The 15,916-nt window shown below is 35.0% G+C and overlaps 1 protein-coding gene and 1 long non-coding RNA gene across 2 annotated transcripts in view; both read right to left on the bottom strand.

Annotated features, from left to right (window-relative positions):
- mrpl11 (mitochondrial ribosomal protein L11) overlaps window positions 1–9,279 on the bottom strand; it is an 83,526-nt gene extending 74,247 nt beyond the window's left edge. The window contains exon 1 of the mRNA XM_008420794.3: window positions 9,139–9,279. The gene's annotated coding sequence lies outside the window, so the exon portion shown is untranslated. The remainder of the gene's footprint in view (window positions 1–9,138) is intronic.
- A 3,744-nt stretch (window positions 9,280–13,023) lies between these two features.
- Window positions 13,024–13,852, bottom strand: LOC145553210 (uncharacterized). Its single transcript, XR_014089499.1, has 2 exons — window positions 13,453–13,852; window positions 13,024–13,137 (listed from the first exon to the last, which is right to left on the bottom strand). It is a non-coding gene; the product is annotated as an uncharacterized LOC145553210 (long non-coding RNA).
- Between the last annotated feature and the right edge of the window lie 2,064 nt (window positions 13,853–15,916).

The raw sequence follows: 15,916 nt of genomic DNA, 5'->3' as shown, positions 1-15,916 counted from the left end.
AGTCAAAATAAACAGACACTTTATTGCTGCCGATTGTGAAGATCCATATGAAAAAAGTCAAGTTTGCAATCACATTTTAAGATGTTTCTCTTCCCTTTTTATAGATTCACATTAGTTGAGCAAATCTTTCCAATAGCTAGACAATAATCTACATATTTTATTAATTTAACCAATACCTTAACCATTACTGCAATAAATTGTAATACATGAGCTGCTTAAACCTGAACATGATCCTTTTAATCTCTTTGTTTTCCTGGAGCAACAGCACAAAGATGCAGGGAAAACTGCAAAACATTAGCTTACATAACATGAGGTTAAAAAATAAATACAGAAACAACTTTCAGCTCCATTGCTGATAAGACATTTGCTTCAGCTCAGCAATCCAGAGATCATTAGAGAAAATATTTGTCAACACAAGACTTAAAGTTTTAAACTCATTCTTTAATCCTGAGTTTTTGTACCGACAGCTGCAGGCTTTTTCCTTTTAATTTTTAAGCAGCAACTTTTCTGTTTTATTTAAAGAGCAGATATATAGGATCCTGGTAGAAATAGCAATGAATTCTGTTTGATTATAAACAGCAGGTGCATGGCTGATTATGTCTGACATAAGTTACACCCCCAAAGACACATATCAGCGCGCCGTGTCATGTGGCGTGCAGAAGCTCGCTGCACTTTTTTTGCAAGAACTTGCAGACTCCACTGAGTCCAGTTTCAGCAGAACTGAAACCGACTGTCCCGTTAGCTCCAACAAAACAGTGTCACACTGGTGTTACAGGGCACAAAAAAATCAAAAGCTGAGCTCTGGAAAAACATTTCCAGCCTTTCAGTGACAACTGGAGGAGGACAAGAAGAGATGGAAGAGTTGGACCTTCGGATTTAAAGAAATAATTGGAGCAATTGCACTGACAGGTGTCCAGTCAGGCGCTCCGGCTGAGCGATGCCGCTTCAGGCGCAGCGCTTACTGGAACTGCTGGTTCAGACAGACAATCTCTGCCAAGCACAGCAGCAACTTACATGTTCCTGCTGGAAACCTGCTCCAAGAAAATAATAAAGCCTGTTTTTATATAGTTTTACATTATTTTAATTAAATAAGAAATACTGTAAATGCTTATAAATGGAACAGTAAGACTAAAAACGTCTGAAGAAACGTAAAAGGGCTGCCAAAGTGTGTGTGTCAGCTGGAACCAGAGGTGGGCAGAGTACTCAAAAACTGTACTCAAGTAAGAGTAGCACTACTTCAATATAGTTTTACTCGAGTAAAAGTAAAAAGTAGCCATTCAAGAAATTACTCCAGTAAGAGTAGTAAAAGAGTATTTGATAAAAAGATTACTGAAGTACTAGGTAACTAATCATTTAATATTTAAAAAATACATCATCAGAAGGACCAATATTTTCAATCTAAAATAATGATGAAACTAACAAATTTTTGGTTAAAACAACTTTGTTCTTCATTCAGTGAAATTATTCATAGTGAGTAGAGCATCCAGAAATTTTACTCAAGTAAGAGTAGCAATATTTCTTAGTAAAATTACTCAAGTAAAACAGTACAACACAGTAAAAATACTCCTAAAAGTATTTTTTTCCACAAAAGTAATTCAAGTGAATGTAACTCAGTAAATGTAGCAAGTAATTAATACCCAACTCTGTTTGGAGTCCAGCGTACTGATGCTGAGATTTAGCAACAATGCTAATGTCAGCTTAAAAACAGTCGTTAGCATATGAGCTATTACTATAATGCAGACTTACAGAGAGGCTAATATTTCAGAAAGTAGCTAAAAGTCTCAACTGTAGACCAATCACCTTGTTTATAGCAGTTAGTCCCGCCCACTGACCTTAAAGGGCCAAACTAACAGATAAAATCAAGATCTCCTTCAACACAGAATGATTAAATAAACAAATACTGGAATGAATAAATATGCTTTTAATATTTAATGCAGATTTCCATGTTTAATTTTACAAATTATACACACATTCACATAATAATAATTTACTTATTAACTGTTAAATGTAATTCCAATTTTATTTCAATGACTAAATATTAGCATTAATTAAGCAACCTAATTATTTTGCCTGAATTGTGGCACTTTTGGCATTCCATATATATTTGTAGATCCATGCCATGCTGATATGTAACTGGTTGATCCATGCAGGACATTTACTGGAAATATTTTTTTTAAAAAGCAGCATGACCAAGTTATTAAATATTTTTATTTTAGGGACAGAGGTGCGGATGTCGTCCCCCCCGGTTGAAAAGGGGTGCGGGTTTTAATGTTTTTTAATGTTTTTAATCTTTATTTTTTATTTAATTTTTTTATTTCTTTTTTTTACTGTTTATTCAATGCTACATGACTCTGTGTTTCTGTTTTTAATGTTGTTAAGCACTTTGAAATACCTTTTTTGCTGAAATGTGCTATACAAATAAAATTTTATTGATTTAAAATATCAATAAAGCGGGTTTGTTTATTTAACATTAACACACTGTGAGAATCTCAAACCCGTCCCTGTAAGCTGCACCAAGTAACGATTACAGATGAGCTGGAAAGACAATGCGTGTTTCTGACATGTTGGCTGGAAACAAAGAGCAGGAGCCACGCGAAGCAAAACAATCACAGTTAATGCTTGTTGCACACCACAGAAAAATCCATCAAAGCAGACATATCTCACACACATTAATGTGTAAAACTAACATCACTTAGCTTTAAATGTAAACACTTCCTGCTGTTTTCCACTGTTTACACACAACTGGCATCCAGAAAAGATTTGAAGACTAATGGAAAGCTGCTATTTGGAGCTTTAAAAATCACTTCAAAGCAAAAATTCTGTACTTTCTGTCACTTTTTGAAGGATTTTTGAGAAAGAATCTGTACTAATAACTGTTTCTAGGTGCCTGAAGAAATAAAATGTTTTGTATTTGCCCTCAGAGTCGATCAAAATGTACAATTTCTATTACAGGCTGACTGATTTGTGCAGTTTGGACCCATGGTATCCTCTATAACAATTGAAGTTTCCCACTGTGATACGAAAAGCAGGAGATAAAAAAAAGAACACACTGTGCTTCCTGCAGTACAAACGCAACAAAAAATAAATTAAACAACCAAGACCAGCGTATTCCTAACCTACAGCAAAATAATAATAAAGCAAAATTACAAAAATAAAGTAATGGAAAAAGAAATTCAAAAATAATTCAAGAATAATGTTGCAATAACGTCAGTATTGTTTTACCAATAAGTAAATACTTTATCTGTTAACAAATCAGAATCTGATTATAATATTTACTGTGACATTATTTTGATAATACTACAGCTTTATTCTCATAATATTATTACTACAACATTATTCTGGTAATATTATGACTTTAGTCTTGATGTAGTATGACTTTAATCTAATAATATTTCAACTTTATTCTCATAATATTATAATTTTATTCTTAATACTTTATTCTCGTATCATTTTAACTTTATTCTCATATGAGTTATTCTCTTAAAATTGACTTTATTCCCGTAATGACTCATAATTTTGTATTGTATTTTCTGAATTTTATTTTATTTTTTTTATTTATTTTTCTTGTCCTGACACTAATACGTAATCATAGTTCTAACCCTATTCACTTCATATCTCTAAATCTAACTCTAATAAAGTACAATCCGCTGCATTAGTACCAGGCTTTGGTGCCATAAGGTGAGCGAATACACCAGAAGATATTCTAAAAACATAACATAAACAAGTAGAGACACACCTGTATCACTGCAGCTGGGTTCAGTCCAGGACTTTAGTTAAATAGTGACAACTTGCTACCCAAACACAACCTGCGTGTATTACTTCTGCTTCCCTGTCATCAAACCTCAGCGAGGCTCCTGGCTCCTCTGAATTACTTTTCTCCTCTCTTCTTTTGAATAACAGAGCAGAAACGCTGAGAACCACATGCACAACAACAGATCTGGAACCAATCTGTACAAAGCAACAAAGAGCAAGCATAAAAATTTACCAGCACAGAAATAGAATGCAAATGCAGAGGATTTTCTGATTTACACTGCAGACAAGCAGCTTCTTGTGTGTGTGTTTTTTTTTGGTTTTTTTGTTAGCTTTTATTTGGATGACGTGGCTACATTGGCTGCCAGTTTATTTTCTGGTACCCTAGAAAAAACATCCAAACCTCTGACTGTTGGCGCCAGGAATCAAGCTGAAAATAAATTAGACATTTTGCAGCTCTGTTATCGTCCAATTTAAACCAGGATGTTTCAGGCTTCAGGCCAGGATTCATAATTTGCATGGCATGAATGTTTCAAGAAGGAGCTAAATTCATTTTTATCACTTAAAGGAAAATTTTAAGATACATGAACAATAAAAAATGAAGGGGGAGAAATACACTGTCTAAATTTGAAGTTGCTGCTGGTTTTCTGGGGGGCTTATCCCCCCATGTTTATTGAATCATTATTCTTATTATGTATTCTGCCCACAAGAAACGACTTTCATTGTTTACTATCAAAGTTGTGCAACGAGACAATTATTGTATAGGATTTTTTTTAATGTTGCATTTTCAAATATTAGATTTTATGTTTTTATTAAAAATATTTACATTTGAAATAAGCATTTAACTGCTAGGAGATAAATTCAGTAGTATTTCATTATAAAATGAAAGTTTCTTGTTTTGACAAGATGTAAAACTCAACAAAGTTTATATCAAAAAAAGAAACACACCACGGAATATTTCAGAGTAGTCTAGAAGAAACAAGGGTGAGAAGATGGAGAGAGAGAGTCCCAAAATGGCGTTTCAGAAAGTAATAATCTCCCAGACTAACTTATTTTATGAGAAATGTTCTTCTCGCCGCTCGCCAGGCTAAAGCTAGCCGTGCGCCAATCGAGCTGAGTCGAGCGGAACCTTTGTATTCGCTCGTTTCTAGTACGCCCGAAAATCCGACGCACAACAGACGTTCGCCAATAACAGCAGTAGACAACAAAGCGTTTTTTCTTGGCTCACTGGAGTTAATTTATTCTTCAAAAAACGTTCTGGTCGGACGCTGGAAAAGACTACTGTTGTGTTAAAGTTGTGCTAACACAACAGTAAGCTATTTAACCGTAGCGAAGCTATTTAACCGTAAAATAGCATCTCAAAGCTAAACACGTTGCAGCAACACAGTCGTCCTCAACGGTTACGTCAACATTTCTAAAATAGTATCTTTTTAAAGACGTCACATGAATTACCAGAGGTTTCAGAAGCACCAATTTGATGGTAAACAACAGATATAATAAGACTTTTTTATTGAGCTCATTATGTCTATTTATTCAATAATTTAGCAGCAAAGTGGGCTTCTGAATTTAAAATGTTGCTTAATTTGATGAATTAATTTGACTAGATTAAAATTTTAATCAAGTTTCACCACTAATTTTTTTGTGTTGGCCTTTATTAGGATCCTGTGATGAAGTATTGTCAATAATGTCTTCAAATAACACATAATTACATAATCATATTTAAAAATTTCTGGCAACTTTTAATATTTATAGTAATAAAAAATGGTGGGCCACTGAACTACACCTGCAACAGTTTTAGAAAGTTTTATGGACAAAAACTTGAAATTAGGGTTGCAGGTAAGGATTATTTTAGTAATCAATTATTAATAGACAATTAATTGATTAATTATGATTAATTGTTTCAGTCCAACCTGAAATATAAACCTAGAAGCGGCTACAAGGGCATGTAATTTGACAAAAAAAAATCTTTTCAGACATTGCTTTGTTCTCTCAAAGAGTTCAGTAGTGTTAATTAAACCAAACAATAACAGGAACTAATGCATTGAGCTGCTTACCTTGCTAAGATGAAAAGAGAAAAAACTATAATAAAGCAAGACTCCAAAAGGACCACAAATTTAACTTGATACGCAGGAAAGAAAGAAAGAAATCCTGAAATGGGAATGAATAAACTCTGCCCCCATGTGTGTAATAAATAACATCAGTTATTCGCTGATTGCAGCAAAGCAATGCAGTAATTGCTGAACTGAAGCCAAGGTGATATTTCAATAGAAGCCTCCACTGTTGTGTCAAGAAAAGAAACTGCGGAGTGAATTCACTGAAAAGGTGATTAGAAATTAAAAGAGCTCTGGTGAAAGTTGGGAAAGTTAAGAAAAGCTTTTAGCATTCTCGAGGTTAATCTCAACATTATTCAGATTCAAAAAGGAGCTAGGTTGCATTTATATAACTCTCTTTTCATTCATTCAAAGCATTTCTTAAAATAAAAAAGCAACATTTATTCATTTACACCCTCATTTTAATATTGCTGTCTATCACAGCGCCAATTCGTGAACCAATGTCCTCGTCTGAATGCAAGGACACTTGTTTCCACCTCATGAAATATGGAGAAGGCTTAGTTTATTTAGGCTTCATTGTCAACATCAACCATTAGTTGATTCTGCAGCAGGGAACCTTTGATACTCACGGATTGTGAAGCTTTAGTTTGCACAAGCGGGAAGACGAAAAACCTGACTGTTGACAGCAACTGGCAACTCATTTTAAAACATAACTAAAGTCTAGGACTGAGCCTCATTCAACAGAAATATAGAGAAAAATTAAATGTCAAAACGTATAAATGTCAGCAATGATTGCAATGACTGCACAACCACTGAACAAACTGTGCTTTTTAAAAACTGAAATATGTACCATTAAATGTTTACCACCACTATATCTGACTGTCAGAACGATGTTCTTTTTTGAAATGCTTTATTGAGTTTTCCATCCTGTTCTTTTCAAACCGCTCAGTAGAAACGAGGGCAGATAAACAACACACGTTCCTAAAAGATCCAATTTTGTTTCAATCCACATAACATTTTTTAGAAAGTCTTGGAAATCATTAAGATGTTTTTTGAATCATGAGACAAACCTCTCAGTTGTTTTGGGTCAGCAGTGGTTTTGACCTGGGAACTCAATCATTGAGGCCATTTTGGCACATACTCTCTCTTATTGTTTAATAATGAACTCTGACTGGCATTTATCATATTGTTTATTATTTATAGTGATAAAGATTAAGAATGTTGATTTATCATTGATTTCTGTTTTTTTTTATGTCTGGATTGTTAGTTTTACTATTTATATTTTGTTCAATTAAAGGAATAAATATTGCAGAGGATCTACAATACAAAATTCACATTTTGCACATTTTTGTACTTCCATTTGGGTTTCTAGTACTGCTGGGTATCAATTCAGATTTCCAAAATGTATTTGATTCGACTCACGATTCAATTTGACTGAGTTTCGATTCAGTTAATGATATTACGCTTTGATATCACAATTTTACTGGGATATGGAAGATATTTTCAGAAGAACTAATGCTGTAAATAACAGAAACTAACCTTAAATTAGTGTATCTGTGATAATATGAATACATTAAGAATTTGCCCAAATGCAATTACATCATGTACTTTTTATTTAGCATGATCTTCCCAAAACAAAAATGCAATAATTTAAGTAAAATGTAACAAATCCGGCCCTATAGCAAATGATAATGCAGATTTGAACATTTTTAGGATTATCTTTTCACATTTATACTCCATAATTTGAAAACAATAAGTACAACACAAAGTATATTCCTTTCATTAGCCATGTTTTTTTTTGTGCTTTCAATTCAATATGGTAAGTAGGACTAAAACATCCAGCGCCTTTTTACTAAAACACAAACTCATTGAGCATCTTTAAGAACAGCAAAGGTTTTCGAAGAAAGTTCTCAGTTTTGTTGCTGGAAATAAAACATTTTCTAGACCAATTTTTAAAAAATGTAAAGCAAACGTCTGAGACTCTTCTCTTTGGACCTATAATAACATTTTCCTTTCTATTTTGCTTCTTTAATAATTGCATGTTTACATTAATACTGAGCATGCAAAAAGGAAATAGTTCAAAGTAATTTTTTAACTGGAGTATATTAATAAGCAGGTATGGCCTAAAGTAATTTCAACTTGCCGGTTTTGGCATCCAAGTACACCACTGACCTAAGGAGAGTAAAACTCTACATTTCTTTTAAATACTGTGATTATTATTATTTTTTTTTACAATGCTTGACTTTTCCATCCAACACTCGCTCTATCATGGAACGTTCAATATATTCAGTTTGGAGTTTATGTTTCACACAGGAAGAATAATGCACGTCCTCAAACCTCACTTGCAAATAATCGCTGAATGCAGGCCAGACATTAAAACATTGTAAAGACATTATATATATTATTTTCTCCGTTCATCTTTCTCCATTTTGTGACCTTCAGCATTCTGAGCATCTGATGGTGAAACTCTATCCAACTGGTTCGACTAGCAAAATGCAGGTTCATAACAATTGGAATATATTAGCCAACAAGCATTGCTCTATAAACAGTCTTTTGCGACATAAATATTGCACAAGAAGATATATTCGGGTACATATTTGCGATATATTGTGCAGCTGTACCTTGTTACCGTGGTAATGGATCGAGGTGAGACATTATCCACCCCAACCTGAAGTAATACTCCTGCAAGTTATTAATCCTGTTTGGTTGATATAGTTGGAAAACTTTACTTTGACACTTTGCGACTAAATAACTGAAAAAAACGGCTTGTCTGTTTGGTACATAATATATCTTACAAAGATGGTGGGTAAGAGAAAACCCCAGCAGCACTAGAGGATTTATGAGCGGTTTGTTTTTATATCTGCTCTGAGGATATATTGATCTCTCCACGTTGAATAAAGGCGTTCGTCCTCTGGCAGATAATATCCAGTCCCTCGTTCTGCGTTTATTTATTCCTGAAACGATTATTCTTTGTCACTGCATCTATCAAAAGGTGTCAATATTAGCAGCTTTTGAGTCCGAGATAAATGTATTTAAATAAATCAGCATAAAACCTGACTCTGTTAAACTTTCAGTAAATAAATACAAACTATATCAAAAGAGGAGGGTTTGTTTAACCCCAATAAACGACCACTAACTACAGAGGTTCTCCTAAAATACCAAATGGACACATGTTTTGTACTGATTGTGAAATAAATGAGACAAATTTTTACATCCACCGTCCCAACAGACAACAATCATCGACTCTGAAAGCCAGACCTCTATAAAACTCACTTTCTTCTCCACCAGAGTTATTAATAACGCCGCTAAAACGACTTTAACCTCCGTGTTTTCATACCTGTCACTTGTCCCGCACCTTCACGTTGTCAGCAGCATCCTTCAGGGCGCAGACATCTTGGATAAAAGCGGACTGCCTACTGCTCCGCGGTCACAGAGCTGCCCCCTGCTGGCACGGAGGAGCAACTACAGCAACCGGGAAAAAAGAAACTGGATTTGTTTTGTTTTAAGAGGATTGCAACTATCAGGGAATGAATTAAAATGATTTTTATTTGTAAAAATGTTTTTACAGAGAAGCATGACCGAATATAGCATTTTAATGTTTGGATGGACAAAGACATACTCAAAAAGACAAAGTAAATCAAGGGCCTGAATACAAATATCAATTCTAGGGTTATGAATGCTTTGGAAAAGCAATGTACTGTGCCTACTAAAATGTATTAACACTCTTCTGTGCTTTACTAATTTTACTGCTTTTGCAAATCAATTCTATAAATGCTAAATTTGGCTTTTTCAACAAAACTTCTGATTTCTACAAAAATAACGACAATTAAGTAAAAATATGTAACATAAAATAATTTATTTCATCAATATTCACCCCCTTCAAGTCAGTATTTAGTAGATGTACCTGTGGTTGCAGTCACAGCAGTGACCATTTCTGTGACTTGGATGCTAGTTGTCTCACTTGCAAATGGACACAAATTATCCTCCAGGATTTCACCTTGACATTTAAAGTTTTTTTTGTGTGATTTCTTTGGTCAAAAAAAGCTACATTTTGTTGATTATTACTGATTTACAAAAGCACTAATAAAAGAGTGAAAACTTTTTATAGGCACTATGTTTCTTTTTAAAATGGTCACAAAGTTTCTCATTCAAACCAAAAGAATATGACCCAGATATAGCATAAAACCATAGTGATTTAAATAAAACACTGAAATTAGATTTTTTTTTTTAAAATCTAAAGCTTTTATATAATTTACAGAGACTGATCTTCACTACAGAAGAGAACATTTCCTGAACAAACATGTAAAGCGATCTTGGAGCGACACAACGTCACTCATAATAAATTAATCTTACAAAAATAAATATATTCAATCCATTTATAATTTATGTGGTTTTGAGCTGCGCTGCTTAAAATCTAATAGTACATCTTCACTCAAAAGATACACCCACACAGCACGTTTCTACATTTGTAAGTGACACTGCCTCACAGGCACAGCCGGCCAGATTGGGTGGAATCCATTACACTGCGACACAATTCCTAGAAAACATTGTGTTGTTTTTGTTCTTGCAGCAAACACTCCTTTTATGTTTCCAGAATTATGCGAACAAAGAATGCTGCAGCAATGTCTAAAGATAGTCAACTAGAAGGGTTCAAACAGCTGAAAAGATATGAATGCAGTGGTTTGTTAGAAATATTGCAAAAAAAAAAAAAGTTAATTTCTTAGATTTTCTTTTCCTTTTGTACAGTCAAATTTAACTGGGGGCGGTAAATGCTCATAGTTACATTTAAATAAAAAAAACATTACAGTAATTAAACATGCAGTAATAAAGTAATAATCAATATTAATTTGTCAAATTTGGGTATCAAGCTCGTGACACCTGGATGCTGTCAGATCAAAATGAATGCCAAAAAGTCAGCCATTGCCTCAAACGGTCACTATTGACAATTATCGATTATATTTTATTTTAAATATCTGAAATACTGCCAGACAAGACCTTTTCTGATTTATCTATATTTTTCACTCCACGCCATTGTTTGTTATTTTTAAGCAGTTATGAGGCACTGTGGCAGAACCTGAAACTGCTGAGCAAGTCACTCAGTAGGTTGTTGCTAGGTAACCAAAGAGCGAGTGAGTTGCTAGGTAACCAAAGAGTGAGTGAGTTGATTCCATGTTAGTAACTGATCAAAAAAATCATAAAAAATTGAAAAAAGACATAATCAGATAGGCCAAAAATATAAAGATATGTTGAAATTTTGATATTTTAAAGATCAAAATCAAAATAATGATTTCCCATTTTACGCATTGCATCATGGGAACAAGAACCTTCGCGAAGCGCGAAAACTGGTCAGACGACATTTCAAGCTCGCTAACTGGACCGTGGAACATATCTTTTGGACTTCGGTTGGATTAAGAGACGGAGTTCCCTTTCTGCCACCTCCCTGGTAAAGTAAAATAAATAAAAACACATTCTTTTCTGTGAATAATGTTTTGAAATATTTGTAGTTGACTTCGTTTGACTTTGTGAGACTCCTGGCACAGTCTATAATTGCAGACTGTTTTGCAGTCTTTTTTTTATTTATTTTTTTTACAAAAAATATGTTTTTTACAATGCTGTGTTTGCTTGTGTATTATAAAAGTAAAATGCGGTGATTGCTGTGTTGCTAGTGATGGGTAAATGAGGCGTCATGAGACGTTTCGACTCATAGCAACACTGTATTGATACTGTGTCGATACTGTATCACTCAATACTGACACCTGCTGGACATTAAAAATTCCTACAGGCAACGTAGTGATTTGATGACCAAGTCTGTACAATAAGATTTAAGTCTTTGTATTTTATTGAATATTATTTGTTGTATCTTCAGTTACATTTAAAATATATTTGATATACAGTCAATAAAGAATGTGAACATGTACCATAAAGTGAAAATTTAAGTGAATGTGTTTGGAATGAGGATGCATGGACTGTTTTTTCCCCACACATTTTTATTTTAAAAAAAAGTTTTTACAACCTTTTGAAATTAAGCCTGTTAAGCTTTTTTGACAAAACTTCTGCTGTAGAAAAAAAAATTTAATAAACACTACATTTACAGCGAAGCCTTGTTTTTCGTTTGCTTTCCGAAAATAACCCGTGATAGGCGAAATCCGTGAAGTAGTTACCTTTATTTTTTACAGTTATTACACAGCATAAATAAATACTCTACATTGAAACCAAAGAACAAAGCCTGTTTTCAGATCGGCGGATGTGCGTGTGCATCAATCGGGCCTTATTAATGTGATCCGCAGTCATGTCATTAAAGCGTTTCCTCCAACCTGCACCGCCAGATTCACAGCTGTATCTACGGCAGAGCGACGGATCTCATCAAACGAGCCTCCGGTCGGGTTTTGCGCTGCCTCTGGCCACAGTTTTCTTTTTTCCCGGCAGACATTGAAAGTTTCAGTTTCCATCTCCTGGGTGGCCAATCTGTATTAAACACCGTAACGTTATTGGCACTCAGGTAGCGCGGAGACTGTTTTTTTTTTTTACCAATCATATGGTCAATTAGGACGAAGAACACTGTGGGAAAAAAATGCACAAAAAAATCTGCGAAGCAGCGATACCGTGAAAACTGAACAGCGTTACAGCGAGGATTCACTGTATATGAAATAATTTATAAAAAGCAACTGAGTAATTTGTAGAATGGCTGCATATCTGAGTTTATCTAGGTGAATCTGAGACTTCATTCTCATGCTTGGCCTCATAATGCCTCAGCATTGAAAAGGTGGATTTATTTAAATAAGACAGTTTAGTTAAACATATGCGGCACTTAAACTGCAGAACATAATATAAAAGTAAACTAAAAGTCAGTTTCAGCTGAATTTGGGTTCAGATAGATTAAGTAGAAACTGACAAGAACCGGATGAAACGACAAAAATGAAAACAAATTTATTTTCCAATATAAGATCAAAATGGTCCCACACTGCGGAAGCATTTCCTTTGAAGCTGCTCCATAGTTGACAATGTAAAAGATCAAGAATTTGTTTGGCAAATGCTTTTGACAGATTCGCTTACTTATAAACACAGTTTGGCATCCAGTGTCATTTCGAAACAGTTCCTGTATTGGTCACGTGACTTGCTGAAACCAATACGCGCACCGACACGGTCTGTGGGCTTGATGCATGTGTGGCCTATGTGGTTCTGGTGGCTTCTATTGGTGTAGCAATGAATGACAAGGAGCTGCTCAAGTTGGCATCAGCGGTTTCTTTAATTCTCCATCTGCATTTCACAGAACGGGCATGGAGGTAAAGTCAGTCTCTGGCATACAACAAGCTCCTCGTCGGTGATCCTCATGGCTCTGAGGATTACCCATAATAAAGTAACTACAATAAAATCATTATAAATTACAGTGATCGCATAGTGGATTTTGTTTTACAGTAAAAGAACAACCAGTGAGTGTCTTATACAGAGAAAATAAAGTAACTAGTTAAAATATTCTGAAAAATAAAATAAAATGCTGACATTTTATTTACTGATGCCATTTTTATCTTTTAGTTTATATAACCTTAGAACAATGCAGAAACATAAATGAACTACATCATTATATAAAACTGTTAATATAAAACTCAGACTCATGCTAACCATCTGCTACAGAAGATTTGGTAAAACATACCTGCATTTCACAGAACGGGCATGGAGGTAAAGTCAGTCTCTGGCATACAACAAGCTCCTGCAAGGAGGAGCCATAGTGTTACCGCGTGGGAAATTCCCACTGCACTTTCCCACGAACTAAACATTCTCAAACATGACAAAAACGACATAATAACAGAACTAGCGTGACTCAAACCGAACATATTTCAACAATATGCAAAAACGAAAACCATAAACACATTGCACAAAATGCATAAATAATATTTCTTTATGACATGGCAGAGACACGTTACCTCGTCGGTGATCCTCATGGCTCTGAGGATTACCCATAATACCCCGCTCTTTCTAGGTGAAGGCAATACAACTTTTTACCAGCAGATGGTGCATTTTAGCAGGATTTAACCCGAACCATTTTAACTATGTTACACATGCCCCGGCGCGTCGGTGTTGCTGGACCCATCACTATGTATTACTATTCATGTATTTTACCGAATTCAAAGTACCGGCCATTTTTTCAAGTCAAACTGAACTGGGCGCGTGAAAGCTAACCGTTCATGGCGTCATGCTACTTATGTCTCAATCCTGCTTTTTAAAAATATCAAGCTGCAAGTTGTCTTATTTGATAACATGATTTGATGTCCCGGTTGTTAACATAAAAGCAGGTGGCCATTTAACTTCGGTAAATATACTTTCAATGTCAAGTTTGGGGTTTTAGAATATGGGAAATGTCGCGGGTGGGGAGTATGGTGGGGTCGAACGACGAACGAACGTAAACTTGGGGGGAGCGGGAGAGACGGACGAACGTAATGTGGGGGCGGAGGGAAACCGTTAGACCAGGGGACGACGGTAAGACTTGGGTGGCGACGGCTCGTGTTTCAGTCAGCGTTAAATTTGTTGCGTGTTCGGTGCTCTAATCAGGCATGTTGAGATTAGGTTATGTTGATAAACTGTTACAATGGGTCAGAAGCTTCTTGCCTCATATAAATTGTAAGTTAGTGGATTGTACAAACAGATAGTTAATTTTCATATTTCTGAAATAGGAACCAACATCACTGAGAGTAAATAAAAGTGACGTTTGCAAAAAACTCGTTATTGGTTATTGTAGCTTAGCTTAAAACTATATAAATAGTACTGTTCCAAATTTGTTGTCGGAACAAATTATTTCATTTTATTATAAAAACAAAAAAAACTAATTGATTTAATTATTGGAAGACTTGCATGCTTTGGTGTTTATATTTCTTTCTCTTTGTATGGTTATTTTGTTTCCTCTCCTCAACAGCTGCATCCAGACACTCCTGAACTTTTCCTGCAAAGCAACAAGGCATCTTTAAAATAGGTGTGTACATTTGTTTTTGTTTAAATTAGTTTAAATTAAGAAGTAGGTGTTTTCTACAATAACATAGGCATAATGTTTTGTTAAGTGTCTTTCTAATAATATCTAATGCAGCACTATGTAACTTATGATACATTTTTTTTACATATATGTTGAAACTGTCACTGTGGTGCTGCTCATCCCACTTCTCCCTGATCTCTTGCATTTGGCTACGCTGCAGCTAACGGAACCTCTCATGAATGTGAAGGCTAGTTAGCATGGACACCGAAGACAGTGGATAAACGGTTTTCCTGTAATGTTAAGTTGATTGACAGCATGAAGAGGTTGATTGACAGCGCCAAGACTATCCTCCTGTCTCTGATTGGTTGGTTTTGGTTGGGAGTGATGGATTTCTTCAGATGGAAATAGCTCAGGGGAAATGGAGGAGTTTTTATTTTCACAAATTATACGTCTCGTGACATAAAATCATGACATGGTGACTTTATTTTAACAAATATGCAAAAATCAGTGTATGTTTTTATTTTCAAAAGAAAATATTTGTGTATTGTGTATGTTAGGGGTGCACCAATAAATCTTCCCCAAATCCTTAATTTTGACGATTGGGGATCCGCCAATACATGTGAAAGTGATTTAATCCACTCATCTTATCTACCTCAGCAAAGATCTAAAAATCAAACGCTTTCCTCTCCTGTTAGAGATGTTTGACTGATAGACCAGCCCACCAGGTCATGTCTCCATGTTTGCAGTTATCAATAGTCACCCCACTGTTGCCAACCCACTGACGTTTTCTGCATTTAGCAATATTCAGGCAAGACGATCATTATCGGCCAAAATCAGAATTGACATGTCAGATTTTTAAAGATTGGCCAGAAATCTGCAATTGACACACTCCTAGTGTAGATTCTTTTAATCAAAATTACTCAATGTTGTTGTTTGTGAAAGCGGTATAAGCATTTGGTGAGACGCTGATGAGAAAGGTGATATGCTGCTGTAATGTAATTTAGAAGCGTTTTGTAAAAAGTATGTTTATAACATGACGTGTTTCTGTGTTAAACTTGAGTATCAACTCTCTTTGTTTATAGATTTTCTGGACTCAAACCCTGAATGAGGTCGACTGACATGACGCAGACGAAGGTGAAGAAGCAGCTTTGCA

Source organism: Poecilia reticulata, chromosome 10, assembly GCF_904066995.2.
Source record: "Poecilia reticulata chromosome 10, P_reticulata-male-v2, whole genome shotgun sequence".
NCBI lineage: Eukaryota > Metazoa > Chordata > Actinopteri > Cyprinodontiformes > Poeciliidae > Poecilia > Poecilia reticulata.
This window is presented reverse-complemented; position numbering and strand designations above follow the sequence as displayed.